This window comes from Fundulus heteroclitus, chromosome 24 (genome assembly GCF_011125445.2).
Source record: "Fundulus heteroclitus isolate FHET01 chromosome 24, MU-UCD_Fhet_4.1, whole genome shotgun sequence".
NCBI classification, from domain to species: Eukaryota; Metazoa; Chordata; class Actinopteri; order Cyprinodontiformes; family Fundulidae; genus Fundulus; species Fundulus heteroclitus.
This window is the reverse complement of record NC_046384.1, coordinates 21801686-21810516: the sequence shown is the minus strand read 5'-3', so window position 1 is coordinate 21810516 and position 8831 is coordinate 21801686. Positions and strand designations below refer to the sequence as shown.

Below are 8831 nucleotides of genomic sequence, written 5' to 3'. Positions count from 1 at the left end.
GTTTATCAATTAGCGGAGTGAAGCTCTGGAACAGCTTGCCTGAAAACATTAAACAATGTAAAAGCATCCAGCAATTCAAAAAAGAATATAAGAAAAGTATTTTTGATGAATACAAAAAAGAGTAATATATATAAAAAGTTGGTATACTGTTTGTTTTACTGTAAATATTTGTCCTTTACCTCCATGACACATGTAACTGAGGGGTAGGGCTTAATAAGCTTATGCTTCATCCTACTCCTTTTTGAAACATGATGTATGTTTATGAAGTATTAAATGTAAACATTGTTAAATCATATCATGTTCCAAAATAAACAACAACAACAATGAATGATTCAGCTGATAAGTATTTAACCACTTCAAGGCACACATCGACCTTTTAGACTTTCACAACCAGATGTAAGCTGGTCAATAAGAACGTAACAGGTCTTCATGTTCCATAGAATGTGCTTCATTTGTTCATCTTCAGACCACTGTAAAATCACCTTTTATAAACATATGTGGCAAAATCGGAAACAATGTGACAACAGCTTAAATCCCAATTAGGCTTTAAATACTCACAGACCTTTATATCTCATTGGATGGACCCCTTCTCAGTTTTGACCTAATATTTGTTCACTTATTCAGTTGGAGTGATATGGGGGATTGCATGTTTTAAGGTTCTATGACAAAAAGACAAACTTCCATGGAAGTTTTAGGTCATTCAAGACTTAAAAGATTTTTTGCTGAGAATCAAGTAAACATATCTTAGACAACAGGAAACTTTATGTCTTTCATCAGAGACATTTTAATCCACATTCTGAGTGCATATCAATGAAGGATTGACAGAAAGAAGCTAAGGCTTCATGATCTACAAATTTAAAAGAAGCATCTTTAACTGTTTCCAGTGCCCTCTACAATACTACCTCAACACCACCTGGATACTTTCATTATTTAGGTGGTTAATGAGGTTTACTCTGTGTTATCTATACTATGTCTTAGTTGTGTCACTGTTTGTTCATGTGTAGGTTTAAGTGTCTTCAGGAATACTACATGTTCAACTAGCAGCTAAAGGAGCAGTGTTTGGTTTCTAACTGCTAGAGCTGCTCAGCCTTACTTCAAATCATGCTAATTTCCATTTTTGTAGACCTTCATTCCATTTTGTTGTGTTCTTGGAGTCTCTAGGAGTGCAGGAATTTGAATGTAGTCTGTTCAGGAGCTGCGAAGATATCTTTGTATTCTGTTTGGGAGATATTTTTCAAGCCATGAAGTATAAAGTGCCTCTTTTAGATTTAAAGAGACAGTACCAAAAACTGAGATGCACCTCAGAAAGAAAAGGGGGAACATGGGAAAAAATAATGAGGAATTGAGACCAACGCATTGCAGTTCAACTTTATATAGATATACAATTGAATGATTTCAAAGTGAAAAAGAAGAACTAAAAAGCATGACATGTTCCCTTTAAGGGTCTTACCAGCGCACACCAAGATGAAGCCGACCACTGGACTTCAGCTGTGGGCATTTTTGTCTGAAGCAGACACTCTGGAAAATAAAACAGTGCCTAAAAGGAAGCACACTATAACATGGTTATAGGGACTCTGAATGAACCGGCTTCTCATCTCACTACTTCCTTGTACCCATACACCCAGTTAGTACTGGTCAGAGCCACGGGCCGGGACTAGAGCACATCCCAGCAGTTATTAGGACCGGGGCAGGCTACACTCCAGACAGATATTTAGTGCATTACATCATTTTTTTGTCACTGCACTTTCAAGTTGGGCCTTAGATACTCCTTGCCATTTTGGTGTGACAAATGTGTGGTTTCAGACAACCCAGGGGGCCGATGCTGACCCACCACTGGAATCTCTCTGACTCCTCATGGAGCCTTCAGAGAGGCCAATTGTCAAGGGAAAAATAGAAGGCAGCATGAGCTAACCTCTATTATAGAGTAACTGCCACTGCTATAAGTGCCACTGTGCTGGTTTCACTCACTGTTAAAACCAGATGGTTACATATACTTTATGAAAAACATAAAAAAACAACACCTTTTTTCCATCACTGGCATAAAATAAAGACTAAGCTTTTCCAGTTTGAGATCAGTATGATATATCAAAAAATCCTTTCTATTAACTAAATGTCAGAGTATTATCATGTCAGACTTGTTTTATTACTTTCTTCATATTCCAATTTTTTTTTCTCAATAGTTTCCTTCCAGAGTATTTGGCACAATTGCATTTCTATCTGTCTGACTTTGGGTCCAACACTTTGAGTTTCCTTTTACAAGGCTTCAAATGAGCTGCTGGAACTTCGGCTTATTCCTCCTGACAGAACCGGTGTTACTGGGTCAGGTCTGGAGACCCATTGCTTACAAAAGCTTTAACTCCGTGACGCCTGTCTTCAGATGTTAATTCCAAATTTCCACAAAATGTTCTTGCTTGATAATGGGACTTTTTTGTCCCTGGGTGCACACTGTAATCTGGCTTCTTCCTCTCTGAGCGGCCTTTCAGCCCATGTTGGTACAGCACTGGTTTCAAGGATGAACCAGACTTGTGGTGGTCCACAGTCTTCTTCCTAATATCTTGACTCTTTATCTTTAGCCAAAAGAACGAAGATAGTGTGTCTTTTTTTTTTTTGCAGTGTATGCAAATATGTGGTTTCTACTATGGTAACCACAACAAATCACAGAATATGGGTTCGGGTTGACTTCTGGAAAGCCAAGGCGACCTAAAGAGGAACTCTGCCATGTCTGATGTTCCATCGAGTCAAAACAACTTAAACGTAGTGCAGACAGCTGATCACACACAGAGAAAAGCACAACTTGAGTGGCCAACCTAACGTCCATGCTTTTGAAATGCAGGAGGAAGCTAACGTACCTAGTCCCATGCAGGCTGTTTCGTAAAAAAAAAAAAAAAAAAAATCTAGCAATTGCTGACAATATTAGATATAATGTAAAAATGTTATTAAGAATTGATAAGGTGATGTGAAAAAAAATCTATAGATTTGGTTTTTATATTACTGATCTACCAAAAAAATATTATACATTTTTTAATAAAACTAAACTACTATGAATATGTTTAGAAACTCACAATCTTGACTATAGTGGAGAGACAAGTGTAAAAGGGACTTTTTACAACTTTTTCTTAAAATAATAACTTTAAAATCAGCAACTGCTTCTTCAATTATACATTTAATTAGAGATTGTCAAAAATAATAAAGAGTAAAAAAAAAGCCATGTTGTATGGCAGGACTTTAGAGATTTGACTTTCTGTGTCCTTCAGGTGATATTTAAAGGTAAAACCACCATGTGTGAATTCCATTCACTCTTACACACACATGTTTACATCTAAACAAACGCACACAGCGTAAGACGCCCACATGGCCACACACTGCTGAGCACTTCCACACCGCATGAGTGAACTCTGATAAACTCCACACATCCAGGGAAGAGTGAGAAACGGAAAGATTTGCCCAGGAATGTGTCATCCACATTGTGTGTGGGTAGTGGCACGTGATGCCGGGGTTCCCTGACAATCAAATCTTGAGTCGCTCTCAGATTTAACTCGTAGTGGATGTAGTTTATTTTAGGTTTTCTCCAATGACGGCAATACTGTGGCGCTCAAGCTTATTATGCCTGTGGCTGGAAGGTGGTGGAGGATATGGCATGCATTGCTGCTTCCCTACATCCAGGGACAGCTAAGGACAGCCACTATGCTAAAAAAGGCTAGAAGACACAGATGAGCTACACAAGCACAAACTGAGTGAAGTGCATTCAGCTTCATGATGGGGATCAGATGAACGCATTGTTTGCTCAGTAATTATTGTTTTAGAGGAACCAGCATCACACACAATGGCAGGTTTGAGGACTGTAATCTGGCTTTGTGTGCCACATAACAAGTTGGCATGAAGTGATTTAACCTCAGCAGTCAGTGCAGATCTTTAGATGCATAACATTAATTAAAGAATGAGCTCCTCCAATGGGAGCTGATGTGGAGGGGTTTCTTTATTCATCTATTTAATGTAAGGTTTGACACACATTTGGTGTCACCAAGCATTTGCGTCTATATCCTTATTTTATTATTAATGTATACTTCTGCATGTGTTTTTTTTTGTCCGTGCCCCTGACGTCAGAGTTACGCAAAGCGTGGCCGCGCCGTAATTGGCCCCCAGCGCTCGGTGAGCGCGGCTAGGTAAGTTGTCAGGAGTTTGCGGGCGGAGTCAAGAAGCGGCGGGTTTATATATATGGGAGCCCAGCGGTACCTCTCTACCTCTCCCACGACTCTGACTCTGAGGCTGGGTGGCAGACGCAGGGCGTCCGCCAGAGAAGGAGTGACAGACGTGAACAAACACACACAGCCGGCACGATGACCTCCAAACAAGACGACGGCGGCTGGAAGAAGTTCCTGTGGAACTCGGAGACGGGGGAGCTGCTGGGGCGGACCGGGGCAAGTTGGTGTGAGTATCTAGATGGCCGAACCGCATCGTCGGGCGCGCGCTGCTGGAGGCATGGGAGCGCGCGCCGCCCGCCACCTGTTTGATTTGACGCGGCGGTTCTGTAGAGCGCAACGGATGCGGAGTTCAGCCGACTTCCCTCGGCTCGCTCTCTGCTTCCTCCAGCCTGATTTGAGCTTTAATGGTTTATGTTTTTATGCCAACCATGAAGGAGCGCTGTCTGCTCCTGTATCGCTCCTCACGAGGCGCTCTGACTGCGGTCTGCCCACGCGGCGACAGCAGAGCGTGCTGGTTGTCAGGGGAAACGTCAACTTGTTCATGTCTCCCCGGCTGGAGCAGTCAAAGGGTTAAAACTGCATCAGCGTCCAAGGTTAGTCAAGGTGACTGGGCCTGCTCCGTAACCGGAGCGAGGGGCCGGCCGCTGGCTCCTTACCTGATCAGGTGTCACCCGAAGACCACGAACAATGCCACTGATTACCTCCCTGTGACCTTTCTGCTCACCTTTTCCCCAGCCACTCCGCTGCGCATGCGCACAAGCCACTGTGTGTGAGCACCGCGGGCGAGTCGTGGCCGAGCAAAGGGGGGACACCTGGCTTAAATGACGGGGAGAGGGCGATGGGGTCTTGGGAGCTCCAGCTGGGGTTCGCATCATCTGCATCCCGCTTCCATCCTCTCAGAGGAGGGGGGAGATGGGGGGGGGGGGGGGGGGGGGGGGGGGTAATTTTGTCCTTCTGAGGTCACCTGAAAGTGCTGATGCGTGCGGGAAAGCTGACATGCGCAGTGCTGCACACTGAAGGTTGTCGTGGAAAGACATAAAAGTCTTTAACTTCTGCGGTCCCTTTATGTCGTGAGCCACCTTGAAAAAGTGCACTTTAAAGACAGTAGATAGAAATGTCATGAATCAGCATATTTTTATTTTCTTTATTGAAAGCCATTTTAAACTTCTTTCCTCGCCCTGCATTAGCAAATATTCACCTTATTTATATATGAGACTTAAAAAGCTTGCCCTTCATGCCAATGATTTTTGTTCATTAACCGTGAGGTTACCATACAAAGCTGTTTGCAGATCTCTTTTTTTCTCATTCCACATATGGACATTGTTAGTTAAGACACTCAGAATTGTCAGGCTATATTCTGTGTGATTTTATTTTTTTCTCTACTCCGTTCTGCCTCCTCCTGCTTGGAATATGTTGGAGATCAGCTGTAAAAGGCAGCGTCCTGCCGCTCTGATCTAGCGCTTGTGATCTGATGACCTTGTGTCATGCTGCAAAGAGCGTTGGAGATCAGGCACAGGGAGCTCTGTGAATAATTTTTTAGAATGATGGGAGGTCCATGGTGGACTGGCTTATCACAGCTTCTCCTACAGGAGAGCGTGTGCCCTTTAAAATGCTGCAGTGATGACATTCCTCCTGCTCCCAGCTTGATTATTAAAGCCAGCTTCCACTGGGAGTTTTATCAGCTGACGATTCTGTGGCGTTTTCTTTCTATTGACTTTTTCTTTTTTCTCACTTCCTCATGTTATCACGTGCAGTGGCACATTTTACCACTGGTGCATAGAATAAAGGGACATGCAAAATGCCTAGTCAGGGTATTGGGAGCGTGCGGTTCTGTGCTGGTAGGCTACTTGTTGGGCACACAGGGATCCCAGTCCTGGTGTGGTGCTGTGGGGACTGCATCTGTGTGGAAGGGCCAATCTAAAACTGAATCTTTTCTCTCCCTCTCTCCCCCTGCAGTCAAAATTACACTCTCTACATCATTTTCTACGGCTGCCTGGCAGGGGTCTTCGTCGGTACCATCCAGGCCATGTTGCAGACCCTGAGTCCGTTCAAGCCCACCTGGCAGGATAGAGTTGCACCTCCTGGTAAGAGCCCCCCCCCCCACCGGTGCCCTGCCCTGTGTGTCAGCAAAGGGACGTGGCTGAGTAATGTGTAGAATATTTAGCCTTATGGGAGGATCAAATGGCTCCATTTCCGCCTGGCTTTTTGTAATTTTATATGCATGTGGAGCTTACTCTGGATTCTTAGAACCCTGCTGACAAGAAGAGCTTTGGGGGGGGGGGGTGATGCATGCAGAAAATGATCTTTTGAGGGAAAACGTTATCATTTGTGGAGATGATGTATGTAGTCTGATCATGTGCAGAGGTTTTTGAATGAAGCGTTAAAGGGTGATTGAGCAAATCAAGCTGACGACGCATTGTGCTGCAAGGTAAGCGACGGTTGAATGACCTCTTTAGAAACTGCAGACATTTCTCATCAGGCGTCTGATCCCAGCTGACTGCCATTAGAAGCAGCGTTCATTGAGCATAACCAGCATTGCTGCTTGTTGTTCTGCGTGCTAACCCTTGTCCCATCGCCACCTCTCCAGAGTGCACACTCTGCAGTGTGGTTGCCAGGCTAGGTTGCTCCTCCTGAGGTCTGGCCTGTGTTCTCCACTTTTAACTCAGCGGTGTTTGACACGGGGACTACTGGCAGTCAACTCCTGCTTTCATTTAGTTTCTCTCTATCCCATTGTCAAAATCTTCCTTCCACTCTTATTGCCTAAACCTTTACGACTTTCTTTCTCTTCATTTCTTCCTTTTATCCTTCGTTCTTGTCCTTCCTCCCTCCTGCCCTTCCTCTTTTCCTTTTTGTGTCCTTTCTTTTGCCCTTTATTTCACATTCATGTCCTTCCCTGTCTGGGTTTAAATTTTTAGTTTGCAGGTTTGTTTACATCCTTCCAAATTTGAAAAGTTCTGCCATAAATTTGGTAAATTTTTGTGTTTTTTTTTTTAATATTTTTAAAATTGGCATAAAGAAATGAGATTCTTGAAAAATGTCTAATCACATTTTTGAAACGTGTGGGGACCCTGTTAATGCAGCCAGTTAAGTTCATATCAGCAGATGCCGTGAAAGCAGGGGAACCATGATCTGGATCCTGGAGGCACTAGACATGAAGATAATCTACTCATAGATCTTGAGTATTCTAGAATGGGTTCCTTTCTGATTACTCATGTCTGTTTTTCCCCTGAAAGAGCCACAATAAGTATTAGGGAAGAAATGCCTTTAAAGTTTTGCTGAGTGGTTGTCATTAAAATTGGGTTAAAATTATTTGGGCTTGATCCCTTTGAACTGTCTTTTAGCATCTTTATATTAGCAATTAGCACAGCTGGCATTACTGTTGGCATCTAGTGTCCCCATGTGTATTTCCAGAGAATAAAGCCCTGCCCTAACCCTAAGATTCCAAAGGCCCCCAATCCATACGCCTGTTGGATTCTGGACATCTTTTGTACCTGGAAAAGGGCTGGTATGAAATAAAATGTACCCACTGGTTGAGAATTTGCGATATTCGCTCTCTTTTGTGAATTCTGGCCTCCTTTGTTTTTGTTTTGGATTTTAAATCAAAATGTCCATGAGGTTTTTCCTCCACTTCATTTGGTGTCAAGCGTTGCCATTAAGCATAAGAGGCAAGACAAGTTGGAGGTGAAAAGCAGAAGATGCCTGTGTTAATTAAAATCATTGTAACCTAAAGCAGCAGCAGCAGCTGCATCTGGACCACCACTTCATGGCACCGAGCTAAACCAGGCATGTGTAGGTGCTGATGGATTTTAGTTGCATTCACTTAATTTGATTAACATACTGTCATCTACTGAGCACCAGAGTAAATTCACATTTAACTTTTCTTCAGTTAAGCAGATCTCAGTCTTCTTCCTGCTGTAAACAACTTCCACACCAAAGAGTGTTGACAGCCCAGTGTGTAGCTCTTATGTATGGCGCATTTACTAAGCTGCCAAAAGAGGTGTGTGTTATTTTTTTTCTTTCTCTCAAGCTGAAGGTTCTGGTCACCAGTTGGTTTCTTGGATTTGGGTATAACTGTGTGTGTGTTAGCACGCTAACTGCTGGATCCTGGCCCGGCGGCACCTGAACACATCACTTTGTCCTGTATAGCATGAATGCTAACCCCAGTGGGAAGGTGTTGCTAATAACAATCCTGCTTTGGTGGTGTTCCCTGCAGGCCTCTCACACACCCCAGTTGCAGAGAAAGCTGAGGTGTTCTTCAGCAAAAGTGATGTGGACACGTTCAACGCTTACACTAAGGCCATGAAGAGCTTCATTAAGCAATACGACGATGAGCATCAGTCTGACAACCTGAAGTTTGAGGACTGTGGAGGTAGGATTCAGTTTTCTGCCTGCTTCTGAAACTGGAGCGTCCAGGTTCAACACCCCATGCAACTCAGAACCTCTCCTTGCCCTCGCCCTGCAGACCAGCCTGGAGAATACAAGAACCGAGGCGACCTGGAGATCGACATGGGTGTCAGGAAGGCTTGCCGGTTCCCAGGACTCTGCTGGGTCCCTGCTCTCTGGCCTGAAGACGAATACTTTGGTTTCAAAGAGGAAAGCCGTGTCTGATTGTGAAGCTCAACAGGATTG

General features: G+C 43.7%; 1 pseudogene; it reads left to right on the top strand.

Annotated features, from left to right (window-relative positions):
- The first annotated feature begins 4203 nt into the window (after positions 1-4203).
- LOC118557925 lies at positions 4204-8824 on the top strand (annotated as a pseudogene).
- Positions 8825-8831: the final 7 nt, after the last annotated feature.